This window comes from Sceloporus occidentalis, unplaced genomic scaffold (genome assembly GCF_023333645.1).
Source record: "Sceloporus occidentalis isolate IW3139 unplaced genomic scaffold, rSceOcc1.0.p SCAF_7, whole genome shotgun sequence".
Classification (NCBI taxonomy): domain Eukaryota; kingdom Metazoa; phylum Chordata; class Lepidosauria; order Squamata; family Phrynosomatidae; genus Sceloporus; species Sceloporus occidentalis.
In genome coordinates, this window is record NW_028316987.1 from 94,009,095 (window position 1) to 94,026,809 (window position 17,715).

The following is a 17,715-nucleotide window of genomic DNA, read 5'->3' on the forward strand; positions in this document are numbered from 1 at the left end:
GCTTGAGGTCTACTCCAGCTGTTTTGGACTTCAACTCCCAAAAGCCCTACCCAGCTTGGCCAATGGTTGGGAACCCTGGGAGCTGAAGTCCAAAAAATCTGAAGGACCAAAGTTTGGGAACTACTGCTCTATCCCCTACCTCTCTGCTCAGTTCCTGCAAACTCAGACCTGCGTCCTCCCTGATCAAGACTAACCATTTAGTATGTAGTCTTCCTCCCTTTGTGCTGCCCTCCACCTTCCCCAGCATCATTATCATTGTTCCAGCTTACTTTAAGGAATTTACTCCATTGTTCTATTTACACCACTTAGCCAGGACTAGGTTGGCAACTGTCAGCCAGAGGACTTTTGCTTCAGCTGCCCCCAGATTGTGGAATGACCTTCTGGAAGAGATCTGACAGCTATATATGCTGTCTGAATTTAAAAGAGCATTGAAGACCAGTCTCTGCTGGCAGGCTTATCCAGATGATTGTTAAATTGTCGATTTTAAAGATGATTTTAAAATGTGGATTGTTTAATATGTGCAAATCTTATCCTTTTAAATTGTATGTATGTCCCTCTAAATTGATGTGTATTTTAACTGATATGCTTTAACTGATGTGGGGTGTCTGTTAATTGTTGTGGTTCCCCGCCTTGATCCAGGGGAGAGGTGGGTAAGAATAAATAAATAAATAAATAAATAAATATTTCTGGTGAGTGACCAAAGTCCAACATCCTCAATTTAGTTGAAGGAGGCGTTGAGGGAGAATTTGGGCTTGATCTTTTCTAGGACTCATTTGTTTGTCTTCTCCAGTACTGCATCTCAATTGAATTGATTTTCTCCCTACTTTCTTTCTTAACTGCCCAGTTCTCGTATCCATCTGTGGTGAGAGGGAAATGCAATGGCTTGTACAATTCTGACTTTAGTGCTTAGTTGTACATTTTTACTCAAATGGGTTCGATTTTCTTTCGTTCTGCCTCAACATCAATGCAACATCCCTTCTCCCAAATTTATGGTACACAGACCCTGAGACATTTTGCTGCCTGCAGTGGAACAGCCAAGGGCAGCCCTTTTCCAAATTCATGATGCATCAAACTCCAGGTGAGCCAAATTTCATTTTGGCATCTGGGCCAGAAAAACCTAGAACATCCTTCTCCATGTTGAGTTTTCCAAGGTCTCCATCAGAGGTTGGTGAGAAAAGAAGCACCTATGAAGCTATGCTGCCACCTGCTGTCAGGAAAGGGTAAACAGAGGTTTGCTTAATTCCCTGGGGCACTACTGCACAGTTCAATGGGTTTCCTACCACTTTAGTTGCCATGATTACGTCAGGGTGACCAGTCTTCCTCCTTTTCCAGGACATGTTGTACATTTCAGTCTTTTGTCCAGGAGGAATTCCAAGTCCTCCATTTTGAGCACTAAGAAAGCCCATGGAGTAACACGATTTTTGCTCTTCCCCTTCAAGAAATTCCTCTACTTGGCAGCCTGTCCTTGCTGTAAATAGGGGACAAGATGGATCCTGCTACAGTTTCTTTTTCCTAAGAGCAGCAGCAGACAGACTTTTACCCAAAAGCTTGGGGTGCATTTGTTTCTTGGTGGGGAAAGGGACAGCGACCCGTGTTAGGCAATGGACATAATGCAAACATCGAGAGTTTTTCCCCCTTGATTTCATTACAATGGACAAATGAAAGGAACAATTTAATAATTATTAATAATATTAACAATAGGTGGAATCTCTTTTCCTGTACCATGAATCCATTGCATCGTATCCTGGTCTCTGACGCTGCAGAAAACAAGCTTGCTGCCTCCTCAATATGACATCTCTTCAAGTATTTAAACAGGGCTATCATGTCATCTCTTAACCTTCTCTTCTCCCAGATAAACTGACCCAGCTCCATGAACTACTCCTCATAGGGAATGGTTTCCAGACCTTTCACCATTTTGGTCGCCTTCCTCTGAACATGCCCTCCAGCTTGTCAAGATCCCTTTTGAATTGTAATGCCCAGAACTCAGTAGCCTGAGACCTAGGGCTTGTATGGATGATGCAGGCCAATAGCCCCAGGCCAGGATCAGCCAGTCTTCCAAGGGCATGGATTTCCCATCCCTGATTCACTGAAAGAAGGGGTGAAGTTTTGAATCAACCACATGCGTCACCTTGGGTTTTCCAACCCTGTGGAGGTGTCTCATTTGTTAGTCTCTGACCTATGGACCCAGGCTGGCATGTGCCTCTAGCAATAATTTACTGGCTATGGACTCTTTGTGTGCAGTTGATAATTTACTGGCTATGGACTCTTGGCTCCCCGGTACAGCCCTTGATGGGAATTACTCTCGCCTTTTTTTGCTCCTTGGACCATACAGGGATTGAATCAGAGGCCTTAATAATTACATGATGCTAGATGCCTCTGAAAACTACTATGTGGGCTCATGTTCCTTCAAGTCATCTGTCAATTTATGGTAATCCATGAATTCTGCAGAGTTTTCTTAAGCAAGGAATATCCATAGGTGGTTCTACCAGTTCCTTCTTTGGAAATGTACCCCACAGCACCTAGTATTTATTGGTGGTCTCTCATCCAAAGACTAACCAGGACTGAACCTGATTAGCTTCCAGGATCAGATAGGATCTGGTACCTTAAGACAATGCAATTCTGAGTTGCATCAGTGGGAATATAATGTCCAGATTAAGGAAAGTAATGTGTGTCTCTCTGTGTTGCCTTCAAGTCGCCTGTCAACTTATGATGACCCCATGAATTTCTTAGGATTGCTGTAGGCAAGGAATCCTCCCAGGTGGTCTTGCCAGTCTCTTCCTCTGGAATATAGCCGACAGCACCTGGGATTCATTGGAGATCTCCTGACCCTGCTTAGCTTCTAAAACCAGACAGCATCTGGTGCCTTTAGAAAGGGTTTTTAGGCTTGAGTAGTGCCCTTCTATTCTGCTTTGGTCAGATCTTACCTGGAAACATGTGTCCAGTTCTGTCCATCATAGTCTGGATAATGACAATGTGGTACCTGTTCAGAAAAGAGTGACCAAGATGGTTTGGAAGATACAGTATGCCTTATGACCAATGACTTAGAACACTGGCTATGTTTAAGTTGGAGAAAAGAAGACTGAGAAGTGATATACATAAATAATATAAATAAATAAATAAATAAATAAATAAAATTAAAATATACATGATATGGCTATCTTTAAATATATGAAGGGATGTCCCATAGAAGATGGAGTGAGCTTGCTTTCAGCTGCTCCAGAGACTTGAACAGGAGTCAACCTAGAAGAAAGGAGATTCCACCTAAACATTAGATGGAACCTCTTTACTGCAAGAGTAGGATAGGCTGTCATGAGGTGTGATGGACCATCTTTGGAGGTCTTTAAACAGGTTGGATGGGCATCATTCAGGAGTCCTGTAGTTGTGTATTCCTGCATGGCAGGGGGTTGGTCTGGATGACCTTTGCAGTCCTTTCCAACTCTAAGATTCTATGATTTTATACCTCTAAATGAGAGGCAGCATGGTATATTGGTTTGAGCATTGGACTACAGCTCTGGAAACCAGAGTTTGAATTTTCACTCAGCCATGGAAATCTACTTCCTCAGCCTCAGAGGAAGGCAATAGCAAACCTCCTCTGAATAAATCATGCCAAGAAAGCCCCATGTTAGGGTCACTGTAACTCAGAAATGACTTGAGGGCAGACAACAGCAACAGCAACAACAGGGAGGTCCCTTATTCAGAGAGCCTCCATAAGTCCAAACTGACTTCAATGGTAAATAACAACCCAGATGTAATATTTCAGCAATAATCTATGAAAGTCCAACCCAACATCTGAAACAGTGAATCAGATAGATGCTTCATATGACACAAACTGCATAGATCTGGGTATTTGCGTTTGCATAGCAAAGAAAATCATGTCTACAAGTTAGGACTCAATGTGAAATTGAAGGCTATCACAGCCAGCATCTATAGCTGGTGGTCGTGTTCTGGGAGAGTTTATTCCTGATGCTGGTGCAACGATAGGAATAAACTCTTCCAGAACACAGCCACATAGCCCAAACCCCCCCACCAAAAACCATGGAACTTGGTGCTTTGTGGTTTACACATGCAATTCACAGAGGCACATATGGATTATGTGTATGTGTGCATATTGCTTCCCGAAGGCCTTTCTAATCTGTTTATTCTGGTTAAGGACAAAATCCCCCTTGAAACAAACAGGTGTTGTGTCTTTTAGGCTGAAATGACATTTCGCTTGCAATGCTTTCCGTCACCACTAGATGTCGCTGTTTATCACACAGAAAAATGGCCTCATCAATAAACAGCAATGAAAAAGTGTCTTTCTCACAATAATTATCAATTTTGCAGGATGGATTTTGAACATTTACGGTGATAGTATGCAGTCTTCCCTGACCCTTCTGCCAATTGGGAACCATTCTGTTTCTCCATATTCTGTCCTAAGAGTAGCCTCTTGTCCTGAGAACAGGATTATCAGATGTAGCAGCACTCCCATGTCTTTAAGAGTGTTCCATAGCTTTTTGTGAGACTGACAGATTGACATACAGAAGGACTGAGGCTCAATCAGGGCTTTATTCTAGAGGAAAAAACTGGGGAAGAGAAGAGAGAAGTGGTGGCAAAAAGGAGCTTTCACATTGGGGGACCCTGCTTAAGCTCTGCGAATTTTGCTGGGACTTGGCTAGCAGGTTGGAGCTGCTCTGCTGCTCCTGATTTCATTCACTGAACAGGCTGAGAGAAGAGGTAGTAGAAGAAAATGTGTGTTTGTTGGGGGTGGGGGGGTAGGACGATGACAACAACTTAGAATCATAGAATCCTAAAGTTGAAAGGGACCTCAAGGGTCATCCAATCTAACCCAATTCTACCATGCAGGAATACACAATCAAAACAATCCTGACAGATGGCCATTTAGCCTTTGTTTAAAGACCTCCAAAGAAGGAGACTCCACTACACTTCTAAGAAGTGCATTCCACTGTCAAACAGCTCTTACTGTCAGGAAGTTCCTCCGAATGTTTAGGTAGCATCTCTTGAGTGAGGGAGACAAAACCTTGGTGAAGGAGAGGGAGAAGTACCTGAGGTTGGTTCTTAGAAGAGTCCTTCAACTATCTCACCTCTCTTGGACTGAGAGTCCTTCCTCACTGGGAAGCCAGCTGCAACCCAGTCCACCCCAGGAAAAAAGGATCAAGAGTCCTTCCTCGCTGGGGAGAAGCTTGTCCCGTTGTATTCAGTCATCAGCCAAGAAGCCTCTCACCCACATCAGTCTTTGCTGCAAGACCAGTGAGGGTGAGAGGCTTCTCGGTGGCTACTGAGCCAGCTGCTTGGTTGCTGCTCCCAGGGTGACTGTGTGTAAAGGAAAGAGTGACCAAGCAGCTGGCTGAGCAGTGACCAATAAGTATCTCACCTACTCCAGCCTTTGTCAGAAGGCTGGCATGGCCAAGAGGTTTCTCATCCACTGCTGGGTCAGCTGCTCAGTTGCTATTCCCAAGGTGACCCACCACCCAGTTACTGCTTGACTGGCTTCTTGGTTGCTGCTTTCTTTGCACCTGGTCACCCTGGGAGCAACAACTGAGCAGCTGGCCAGTCCTGTAAGATCAACATGGGTGAGGGAGGAGCAAGCCTGAGCCATTGCCACTACTATATTCACACATGAGAGGTTGAGGAGGTGGTGGTGATGGTGGCAATCTGGGCATGGCTGAAGTAGACACTGCTAACATTAGACCTAATATCAAGAAATAGGTGTTGGGTGTGTGTGCTAGGATTGTTGCCTAAGAGGAAAGGGGGCAGTAAACCAAAAAGGTTTGGAGAGCACTGCCATAAGCCAAAAGAAACCAGGAGAGAGAGTCCTGTATCCTGCTGATTATTTCAAAGAAGAGAAGATCAATTGGGTCTCCTCTGCAGTTTCCCTTAACCCTGCCTCCTTGCCCTATCCAGCCTGCTTTTTGGTTGTTAAATTTATTTTATTTTTAATGTAATTCCAGAGTTATGCTAATGTGATTTAAGTTAAAAAGAAACATAAGAAAATAAAGGAAACCAGCCTGGGAATAGTGATGGGGAGGTAGAAGAAGAGGAGACACTGACACTATGCAACTATAGTGCTAATATCGCAACTGCCTCAGCAGCGATGTTTTACATTTGGTGAGTAATGGGACTGCAGCGTGACTGGGAATTTAATGATGGGATTTCCCCGCCAATGAAAAAGGATGGCCTAACCACACTTCTGAGACACATCAGCTATGGGTTGGAGGTGACATTGTGCAATAAGGATTGCAAAAGGCGCTATTTTCTGACATGAATTGCAGTTTAAAAGCCAAGTGTAGGAATCTCCCAAGTCAAGCTTTTTGATGGCTGCCTTCAAGTCATTTCTGATTATGGCGACCCTATCATGGCGAGATTTGTTCAGAGGAGGCTTGCCATTGCCTTCACATGAGGCTGAGAACATGTGACTTGCCCAAGGTCTTCCAGTGGGTTTCATAGCCAAGCTGGGAATCAAATCTTGGTCTCCAGCATCATAGTCCAACACTCAGACTACTACCTTGCTGTTTCACATCCACTCAGATCAAGAGGACTTACGTTTGTCAAGTCCTACTGATTTCAAGGGATATACTCTAAGTGTGACAAGTCCTGGATCTGATCCATGGTCTCATGTGTTGAATATAATCCATGTTACTCAAGTCCCATTAACCAATGGATCTACCCTACGTATGGCAGTGCTTGAATCCGACCATTGTTGTATGGGCCAAACACATGTGTCCAGATTGATAAGAGTCAGTCATTCTAAAAGGAGTGGTTGACATGTCCTAGTGAGCCCTCTAATTTTTAAGAATATGTATTAAAAGGGGGGAGGCATGGTCTTCTTTCTTTGCTTAAAAAGGGAAACTCAGCGCATCAGCATTCCTGCTCTGCTAGGCCTGAGCCGTACTGATTTCCAGATGTTTTTGGTGTGCCAGCTGTAGGTCACCCGCAGGCTAAGTCAACTTCAACTCAGTAGTGACCTGCGATAAACTGGTAAAGTAAACAACCCAAGGTGGGAAGAACGTGTCCATTTATTGATTCAGTTGGGTTTTTTTGGTTAGACTGTCCCATTCCCCCAAGGCATATCAAGGGGTGCATATCAAGCCGCTGAGAGAAAATAAATATCAAATCCCCAATATTAAACCTTCCAAAGTCAAGATGTAATTGCAGCATGAGACTTTTCCCATCTAAGATCACCAAATTTCTTGAAAGAAAATACACACAAGCAAAGTAAGGATCAGTTGGCAGCAATGCTTATGCAATCACAGGAATGCAAAACTGGAAGGGATCCCTCAGGATCATCCAGTCTAGCCCACTGCTTCTTTTTAAAAGTTTGAAAAAGTTTATTTGATATTATAACTTCAGCCTTGATTCCCTCTCACCCCCTGAGACTGGTACACAAAATTACTTTTTCATTAAGTTACATAGTCGTAATACAGAAATAAAAGATATCAGCAGTGTGTCCTTACACATGTCATGGCTCCTTTCATAGAATCATAGAGTTGGAAGAGACCACAAGGGCCATCCAGTCCATTCTATGGAATCCAGGGATGTGTAGTTTGGTGGAGCACCACAGTTCTGACAGAGAAGACTAAATAGCTCACCCAAACTACATATCCCAAAATCCCACAGCATTGAGCCATGGCAGTTAAACTGGTATCAAACTGCATTAATTCTCCAAGGTAGATGCAGCCCTAAAAGGCAGATGCAGCCATAGTCAGCTAAAAGGATATGAACAACTTTGGAAGTCCAACATTATCTCTCCTCTCCCATATGTTCAATAAAACAATTCCAAATTACACAAAAAAGGTGTTTGCTTTCTTTCCTTTAGCTATTTGAAATTTGTAAATTATTTTTTCCGTCAAGGTAGTTGCCATACTGTACTATGTCAAGTCTTCACCATCAATTCCCTTTAAAACTTTCCAACACTGAGCAATGACCAATCTGGCAGTTACGAATAAATAACCAATTACGAGTCTGTGAAATGCTTTTGTGTTATCTCTATGTAAGAAAAGAAAAAAAGCACAGGAGAGCAAGTTCTGGAGTTTTTGGGAGCCTATCCCTCAACATTTCTACATTTCAACATTTCACAGATGAAAACCGGAACAGGTGTGGAGAAGTCACATCAGAGTGTAGCCAAGAAGGCCAAAGGTATTACGGAAGAAGAAAATTCAGGGTAGGAGAGGCTGCAGAGAGAAGAGAAAGATTTTGTCCTTCCTTCTTCCTTCCAGCTGAGATAATTTAGTGCAAATTACTTTTGTATCTTGAATTCAGTTTGCAGCTATTCCATGAAGCTGGGGATGAAAGGGGAAAGTGGGAGGAGAAGAAAGAAACTGGGACATTTTAAAAGCAGCTGAAAAAGTGGGACAGCACAGGTTTAATAGGGACAGTTTGTGGGCATGGGCCAGTGTAAATGACTGCCCCACTGCCATGTGGACTCTGGTGAGGAAGGGCAAGATATTGTAATCCTAGTTAGAAATTAGGGTTGCCATTGTTACAGCTGAGTTCTGCAGCTGTGCCTTTTAACCAGAAGTTTCTGCATGGCAGGGGGTTGGACTGGATGGCCCTTGTGCTCTCTTCCAACTTTATGATTCTATGATTCCAGGGACAGCCATTAAAAATGATTCAGTTTAGCTGCAGGATGCACCAAGTCTTTCTTGCATGTTTTCTGTATGTGAAGTTGCTCTTAAAAGCATAGGAGCAGGCTGGGCCAAGGAAATTCTAATCAGTTGGCAACCTCAGTGGCATCACTAGCCAGGGGTGTGTGTGTGTGTGTGTGTGTGTGTGTGTATGAGAGAGAGAGAGAGAGAGAGAGAGAGAGAGAGAGAGAGAGAGACAACTACACTGGGTGCATCATAAGAGGTGATACCCACATCCCCAGAGGAGAGAAAGGAGTTAGCACTGAGGAGAAGTGGGCACTCACCCTCACCTGCCTGTAAATAACATTAGTACAAAATCATTACTAAGGATTTGGTGTGGTGTGGAGGAGGTCAGTTGCGGGGTGACACCATGAATTTACCACACCGGGTGCCGTCAAACCTAGGAACGCCACTGGGCAACCTGAGGAGGATATGAATAAAATATTACAATGGGCCCTCCCCATTTGCTGGGGCTAAGGGTGCGGGGCCCTCATGAAAGTGGAACAAATGCAAATGAAAAACCCACTTTTTTAAACCAGAGAGAACACCTCTTTAGGAATTTCTAGATCCTCCCGAGCAACTCTGTGGTCAACATCCAGCAGAAGCTGGCTATAATATTGCGACAGAGAAGCCACAAATGCCTGGAGAAGAGTTTTTCTTAGGAATCTCTAGGTTTTCCAGTGTGACTCTATGGTCATCCTCTGGCGGAGTCATGCTGGAGGAAGTAGAGATTCCTAGAGAGCACATACAGTGGGCCCTTGGGATCTGCTGGAGTTTGTTCCAGGATCCACCCATGGATACCAAAATCCATGGATGTTCAAATCTCATTAAATATAATGGCATGGCGCCCCTTATATAAAATTGCAAAGTCAAGGTTTGCTTTTAGGAACTTATACTTTTCTTGGGAAATGAAGAAAATAAAAGGGGACAAGGAAATGGAATGGGGTTTCCTGGGAAAGGACATGGCCTGCTGGATGGAATTACGAACTCCATGCTGCAACAAATTTTGTAGCAGACATTGTTTATCAAATTATCTATGCACCTGTTTTGGTCTTTCAGATTATATCTACACTGTAGAATTAATGCAGTTTGGCACCTCTTTAACTGCCATGGTTCCATACTATGGAATTCTGGGGTTTGTAGTTTTGTGAACTATTTAGCCTCCTCTGACAGAGACCTCTAGTGCCACAACAAACTACAAATCCCAGGATTCCACAGAATGGGGCCATGACAGTTAAAAGCAGTGTCACACTGCCTTAATTTTGCAGTGCAGCAGCAGCCTCAGTCTTAATAACACAGGGTCAGTAAAATTGCAATTGTATACACATTTACCTGGAGGTAAGGTCCATTGGGAGAGAGCCAGCATGGCATAGTGGTTTGAGTGTAGGACTATGACTCTGGAGACTAGGGTCTGATTTCTCTCAGCCATGCAACCCATTGGGTGACCTTGGGCAGGTCACACTCTCTCAGCCTCAGGGTAAGGCAATGACAAACCTCTTCTGAAGAAGCTTGCCATGAAATCCCATGATAGGTTTGCTTTAGGGTCACCATGGGACAGAAATGACTTGAAGGCATGCAACAACAACAAAAGCGCCATTGGAAGCAATGGGTGTTTTTTTCTGAGTAGACCAAAACTAGACAACTTTCTCCCTTCTCTCTTCCAGGATCAGGAGTACTTTCACTGATGGAAAGAGCAAATTTACCTTGTCATCTCCCAACCTGTGTCTGGAAGAGGGTTAAACTCCCCTGAACCTTGTGGGTGAATGATTAACCATGAAAGCAATAGCTTGCTGACCCATTGACCAAAGAGGATGGCTTTTTGTTGCCAAAATCGACACGGTTTGGATAGAAAAGACGCCCTGCGTAGAAACCTGCTGGGAGGACAAGGCATGACTCCTGGGCAGCCAAAATATAACTATCACAAAGGATTGTTTTAAAAGTATGGAAGGTAAGGCATAACAATAATAATGTATTTCTGCTGGATGGCAATATTCCTGACAGCGGTTGGTCTGGGATGGCTTCAGAAACTTTCCAGACTTGGTAGTGGGAGGCAATGCTGGGAGGGAGGAGAGTTACCAAAGGAGTATAAAGCAAGTAAGATGCTAAGATCTCTTTTGCATTGCATAGCTATGGACTGGATGATTAAATGGCGCTATGCATTGCATGATTTTGCATGGTTAATGGCACTATGATGCCATTTTAACTGTCCTGGCTCCATCCTTTGTAACCTTGGGATTTATAGTTTTGCAAGGTTTGTAGAATTCTCTGACAGGGATTTCTAGGGCCTCCTCAAAATACATATCCTAGGATTCCATAGGATTAAGGTGACCCTATCATTTTAGTTGATTTTTTAGTACGAATCGTTTAAATGTAATTGTGATTTAATTGTTATTTGAAGGGGAGGGTAGAATTTGGGACTATCATATACTGTTATTTTATTATGTATTGGACTGTTTTACTGTAAGCTGCCTCGGTCTTAGTCAGAAGATGTGGGATATAAATAAAATATGATGATGGTGATGATGATGATGATGGAATTTTCCTGGCCAGATTTGTTCAGAGGAGGTTTGCCATTGGCATTCTCTGAGGCTGAGAGATGCCCAAAGTCACCCAGTGAGTTTCATGGCCGAGCCGGGAATTGAACCCTGGTCTTCAGTGTCATAGTCCAACACCCAAACTGCAACACTCCATTCAGCATTTTGGACATACTGAAGTTTCCAAACAGGTTGGTTTTTTTGTAATCGCCAAAGATGGGGGAAAGTGTGTGTAGGATTTTCCACGTCATCTGCTAAAATATTTCAGCTGGACTTGGGTGACTGCAGGGCACCATTTGCTGCCATTTGTCAGGCTGTAAAATCTCCTGGACTTCTTTCCCTGCAGATTAAAAATCAATTATGTTAAGGAAAAATTCAGGTAGGGCCCCCTTTCCCTGACATGTTAGATTTCTATAAGCAAGGGATTTGGGGAGAATTCTCCCATAAAAATAACACCTTCTCTCTTCTATTCATACCTGAAATGATATAAAATGATAACACAGCCAATGTAAACAGGCCCAAATTCTGGTTTGTGACGTATGCTCTAATAGAGGACACATAAGTCCTCTGATGGAGAACTTATGCTCTGATGGAGAACAGCAGGTCCAAATTCTGTGTGCTTTATGCTCTGACATTACAGTACTTCCTTTTCCCTAGTTGGCAAGAACAGAAAACAACAATCCCAGAGCAATCATTTTGGAGCTAAAAATAAAGTGATAACGTCTAATGTTTTATCATAGAATCATAGAGTTGGAAAAGACCACAAGGGCCATCCAATCCAACCCCCTGCCATGCAGGAAATCCAAATCAAAGCATCCCTGACAGATGGCCATCCAGCCTCTGTTTAAAGACCTCTAAGGAAGGAGACTCCACCACACTCTGAGGAAGGAGTGTGTTCCACTGTCGAACAGCCCTTACTCTCAGGAGGTTCCTCCTAATGTTGAGCTGGAATCTCTTTTCCTGCAGCTTGGATCCATTGTTCCTTGTCCTGATCTCTGGAGCAGCAGAAAACAAGCTTGCTCCTTCCTCAATATGACATCCCTTCAAATATTTAAATAGGCTATCATATCACCTCTTAACCTTCTCTTCTCCAGGCTAAACATCCCCAGCTCCCTAAGTCGTTCCTCATAGGACATGGTTTCCAGACCCTTCACCATTTTAGTTGCCCTCCTTTGGACACACTCCAGTTTCTCAATATCCTTTTTAAATTGTGGTGCCCAGAACTGGACACATTCCAAGTGGGGCTTGACCAAAGCAGAATATCCATCCATCCATCCATCCATCCATCCATCCATCCATCGCAGATCTTGGAAAATCCTTGACATTGTTTGATCGGTGGCCTGGACAATGGAGCTGCAAAAATACTTTTTGCTCTCTTTGATTTGAGCTACATGAGTCCTTTCTCTAACTCTTAGCCAGGAGGATTTAAGGGAAATATAGTCTTTCTGCGCCCTTGAGCCAAATTCCCTGGATCATGCGAGCGGATCCACCAGCAGGTGAGGAGGCCAAGAAATGGTCTCCATCGTTCTGTCTTACCTCTAGGCAAGTCAGAATGGAAATAGGCACAACTGGTAACATCCCTTGTAAAAAGAAGAGAGCGTGGTTGCAGTCCTGAAGGTCACAATCTCCTTGTGCTTAGAAAAGAAACCATGGTGAGCATCTGGTTGATGTCTTGCACCTGCATGAGGCTGCATCCACACTGTAGGTATAACCTGGTTTGACACCACTTTAACTGACACGGCTCAGTGCTGTGGAATTCTTGGTACTCTGTGAAAGGGGTGCTAGAGGTTTCCAAGAGGGACAATTCATCTTAAAAAAGCCCAGAAAAGGGCAGTTTGGGAGGAAGGAGTGTATCCACACTGCAGAAATAATGCAGTTTGACATCACTTTAACTGCCATGGATGAATGCTATGGAATTCTGGGATTTGCACTTTTGTGAGACATTTAGCTTTCTGTGTCAGAGAACGCCGGTACCCCAACGAACTACAAATCCCAAGATTCCACAGCATTGAACCATGGCAGTTAAAGCAGTGTTAAACTGCTTTATTTTTGCAGTGTGGCAGCAGCCTTAAGGGGGCAAATGTCCACACAAACAGCCTCAGGGGCCAGATATGCCCACCCCTACCTTGTACCCATGCTCTGAAAAGACTGTATGCCTCCCACACCCCAAAGCAGCATCAGTGGGATTCTTAACACATTCCACAAAAGCCCAACAGCTTGATGCACTTTTTTGCCTTCTCTTGAACGAATGAGATTCAGATCTGGAGTAGAAAATAATAATAGTAATATCTACTATGAACCACCACCGCCGAGTGGAGCAAAGGGATTCCTGAGATTCCAAAGGAACAATGAATAGTCGAAGCGTGCCACAAACCTCTCAGTGTGGCATGTGGAGGCCAGCGTCACACTTTCCTTTTGCCTAATTTGATGGTGGTTGGGACTGGATGTCCCTCGCTGGCATGGACTGGGCAAGTGTGTTGGGGGAGATATAGGTCCTGAATGCACCAGTGGAAGTTCAGTCTCTAGCTTTCATGTAAAACTGGCCTGTGCCAGTGCAATGCCCGATGAAGGTCAGTTCCACAAAAGTGAACCAGTCGGAGCAGGTCGGCAGATTCCATCTGAAGAGAAACTGGGCTGAAAGAAATACCTATGGCTGAACAATGAAGGTATTTGCATTGAAGCAGAATCATTGCTTGGAAGAATCGTTCAGCCAAACTGGTCACCTGCCCACTCAAAGGCTGTATTGGCTGCAGAATTAATGCAGGCTGACACCGCTTTAACTGCCATGGCTCAATGCTATGGGATTTGTAGTTTGGCGAGAGATTTAGCCTTCTCTGTCAGACAGGTCTCTGGGTGGCAAAAGGCAGGCATCCTAAAGGCACTAGATCCCATCTGATCTTGGAAGATAAGCAGGATCAGCCCTGGTTAGTCTTTGGATGGGAGACCTCCAATGAATCCCAGGTGCTGTAGGTTCTATTTCAGAAGAAGGAACTGGCAAAACCACCTCTGAATATTCATTACATAGGAAAACTCTATGAAATTCCTCAGGTCGCCATAAGTTGACAGGCTACTTGAAGGCACACATATATACATACATGCAGGAGGAGAGATTTATGGATACCATGGATTGCCAAAAAGGCCAAATGAAGCCTGAGCTCTCACTTCCATCTTAAATTAATTCCCAGTATTTTGGGAAAAATGCAGCTCTGTGATCCCCCATTATCCTATTTCCCCCTCTAAAGTGACTTTGAACATCCAGCCTGATGAAGACGCTTGTGAGTTTCAAAAGCTTGCATCAGCTGAGGCTATTGCACTTTGGGTACAGCATGAAATGACACAAATAATAGGAAAAGATAGTAATGTTTGGTTAAGTGGAAGGCACCAGGAAAAGAAGAAGTCTTCATTATATGCAGGTTGACTCAATCAAAGCAGCCATGGCTGGCCTGAATTTGCAAGACAGTGGAAGTCCTGGGCTCATGAGTTGCCATTCCTATGTTGAGTGATCACAAGGCTGAGGTCTCTTCAGGGGCTATCTAAAGGGACTTTTAAGGAATTATAGGACCCAAACAGACAGGCCAAAATAAAGCTGCTTTGGGTCACTTTGGAAGTATGCTGTTTAAATGACCCAGGCATCTTAAGAGTCCAGAAGCTGCACCAAAGCTGTGCTCCAGTCCTTAGCACTGGAGCATGGCTTTAGTGAGGCTTCTGGCCTCTTAGGACACATGCATCTTTTAAGCAGCATAAATCCAAAGTGACACAGAGCAGTTTTATTTTGGCCTGTCTGCATGGGCACATAGAATCCTAAAACTGGGAGAGACCACAAGGGCCATCCAGTCCACTCCACTGCCATGCAGGAACTCTCAATCAAAGGGTTTGAAGGAGCTATTTGCAAAAGCCTTTGAATGCCTACCCAGTGCATCTATTCCTCTTTGTCCTCTGTTCTGATTGACATTTTCTTAGCAGCATCAGCACTGGGTGGCTGGTTAAGGACGACTGGAGAAATACAAATGTCACTGTTGTGTTGCGGAAGCATGCCTGGACCAAACAGTACAATAAAATAGTTTTTTTGTGGGTTTTTGGGGCTATGTGGCCATGTCCTAGAAGAGTTTATTCCTGACGTTTCACCAGCATCTGTGGCTGGCATCTTCAGAAAATCTGTGGACGCGTATGAGTAAGGAACCGTACCAATAACCTGTATAAACACCAAGCATAGATAGCTTAGGAAGGATGGAATCAATGGTATTATAGGAAGGGAATTAAACAGATTTTTATTGTATTTTTTTGTTTAGTTTGTTTTATGTTTTCTTTTGTGTTTGGTTTATGTTTTGTTTTATGTTATAATAAAATAAAATTTAATTTTTTTTAAAGAAGATGATTCCAAATGGTGATTCTTGCAAGGCTTACCTGACTGTTTTCATTTCACATGTAGGTATTGTCAATTCTGAGCAAAAAGTTGGCTGGAACACATTCACCTGTGCTTGTGTGCTTGTGTGTCTGTGTGTGGTGGATGGGTAGGAGACTATCCTTCTTTTTGTTGTTGTGTGCCTTCAACTCATTTCTGACCTACAGCAGCCCTAAGGGAACCCTATCACAGAGTTTTCTGGGGCCGAGAAAGTGTGACTCACCCAAGGTTACCCAGTGGGTTTCCATGGCCAAGTGGAGAATCGAATCCTGATCTCCAGAGTCATTGTCCAACACACAAACCTGTCATCATTGTGTGCCGTTTGGCTTATGGTGACTGTAAGGGATCCCTATCATAGGGTTTTCTGGGGCCGAGAGAGTGTGACTCACCCGAGGTCACACAATGAATTTCTATGGCTGAGTGTCCTAGTCCAGAGTCCTAGTCCAATGCTCAAACCACTACACCATGCTTCTTCCTTTCCTGTTATTCCTGCCTCTGATCCCAATATTTCTGTTAAAGAAGTAGCACCCAGGATCACATCGACTTCATCCACGCTGCAGCATTAAAGCAGTTTGACACCACATTCACTGCCATGGCTCCAACTTTTGGAATCATGAAAGTTGTAGTTTTGGCGAGTTGTTCAGACTGGTCTGTCAGAGAGCTCTGGTGCTTCCCCAAACTACAAATCCCAGGATTCTGTAGGACAGAGTCACAGTAGTAAAAGTGGTGTACAGACTCTGGTTTATTTCTGCAGTCTGGATACACCTTGGATACATATTTGTGCATAACAATCACCTCTGTATCAAAACTCCCAAGTCTTGATTGTCTATGTATCCAAACTCTCTACTGAGTAACAATCCATGTAACTCAACTCCACATCTTAACAGTCCATGTAGCCAAACCATCTACAGAGTAACAATTCATGTATCTAAATTCTCCATCCTAATGATCCAGGCATGGATCCTGTTGAAAAAGTAACACTCCATGTGTCTAAACTCCATCTTTTAATGGTCCATGCAACCATCCTCTCTACAGAGTGATGGTCCATGTAACTAAAAACTCCACCTCTTAGCAATCCATGTATGAAAAGTTTCTATAAAGTAACGCTCCATGTAACTAAACTCCTCCACTTAACAGTCCACGCATACATACTCTTTACAGAGTAATGCTCCATGTAACTAAACTTCTCTCAATGGTCTATGCATGCATCCCCTGCTCCATGAATCTAAACCCCATGAATCCAAACACTCTACAGAATAACTTTCCATGTAACTAAATTCCACCTGTTAATGGTGCATGTCTCCAAACTCTCTGGAAGTCATGATCCATGCATCTCCACTCCACCTTTCAGTGGCCCATGCATGCATACTCTCTACCAAGGAACCATCCATGTATCTGAAGCCCACATCTTCATGGTCCAAGAATCCAAACACTTTACAGAGTAATGCTCCATGTAACTAAAATCACATGGCTCCTCTGTACAAAGTAAAACCCCATGCATCTAAACTCCACTCTTTAGTGGTCCATGCATGCATCCTCTCTACAGAGTAACGACCAATAGAACCCTAACTCTAACCCTAACTCCATGTCTTCACAGTCCATATATCCTTACACTGTACAAAGTAATAATCCCTGTAACTAAACCCACCTTTTAACGGTCCAGGTAAGCATCCTCTCTGCAGCGTAATGCTCCATTGTAACTAAAGCCCACCTCTTAATGGTCCATGTCTCCCAAGGCTCGACCAGGTAATGGTCCTCGTCACTAAGAATCCCCCTCTGAATGGTCCAGGCATCCATCCTCTCTACAAAGCAACACTCCATGTAACTAAACTCCACCTTTTAACAGTCCATGGAAGTACTTTCTCTACAGAGTAACACTCCATGTAACGAAGAACTCACCTTCGTCTTAATAACTCTCCATGTTTCCCAACTCTCTACCCAGTGAATGTAACTAAATACACGCCACCTCTTTCCAGAGTAATGCTCCATGTACCTCAGCTCCACCTGTGAATGGTCCATGTCTCCCAACTCTCTGCAAAGTAACGCTCCGTGCCTCTCAACTCCTTCCTTGGAGCCTTTGCAAAGCCTCCTCTCCAGCCCGAAATTCTTTCCTTTCCTCGGAGAGGGAGGGAGGGAAGGAGGGAGGGAGGGAGGGGGC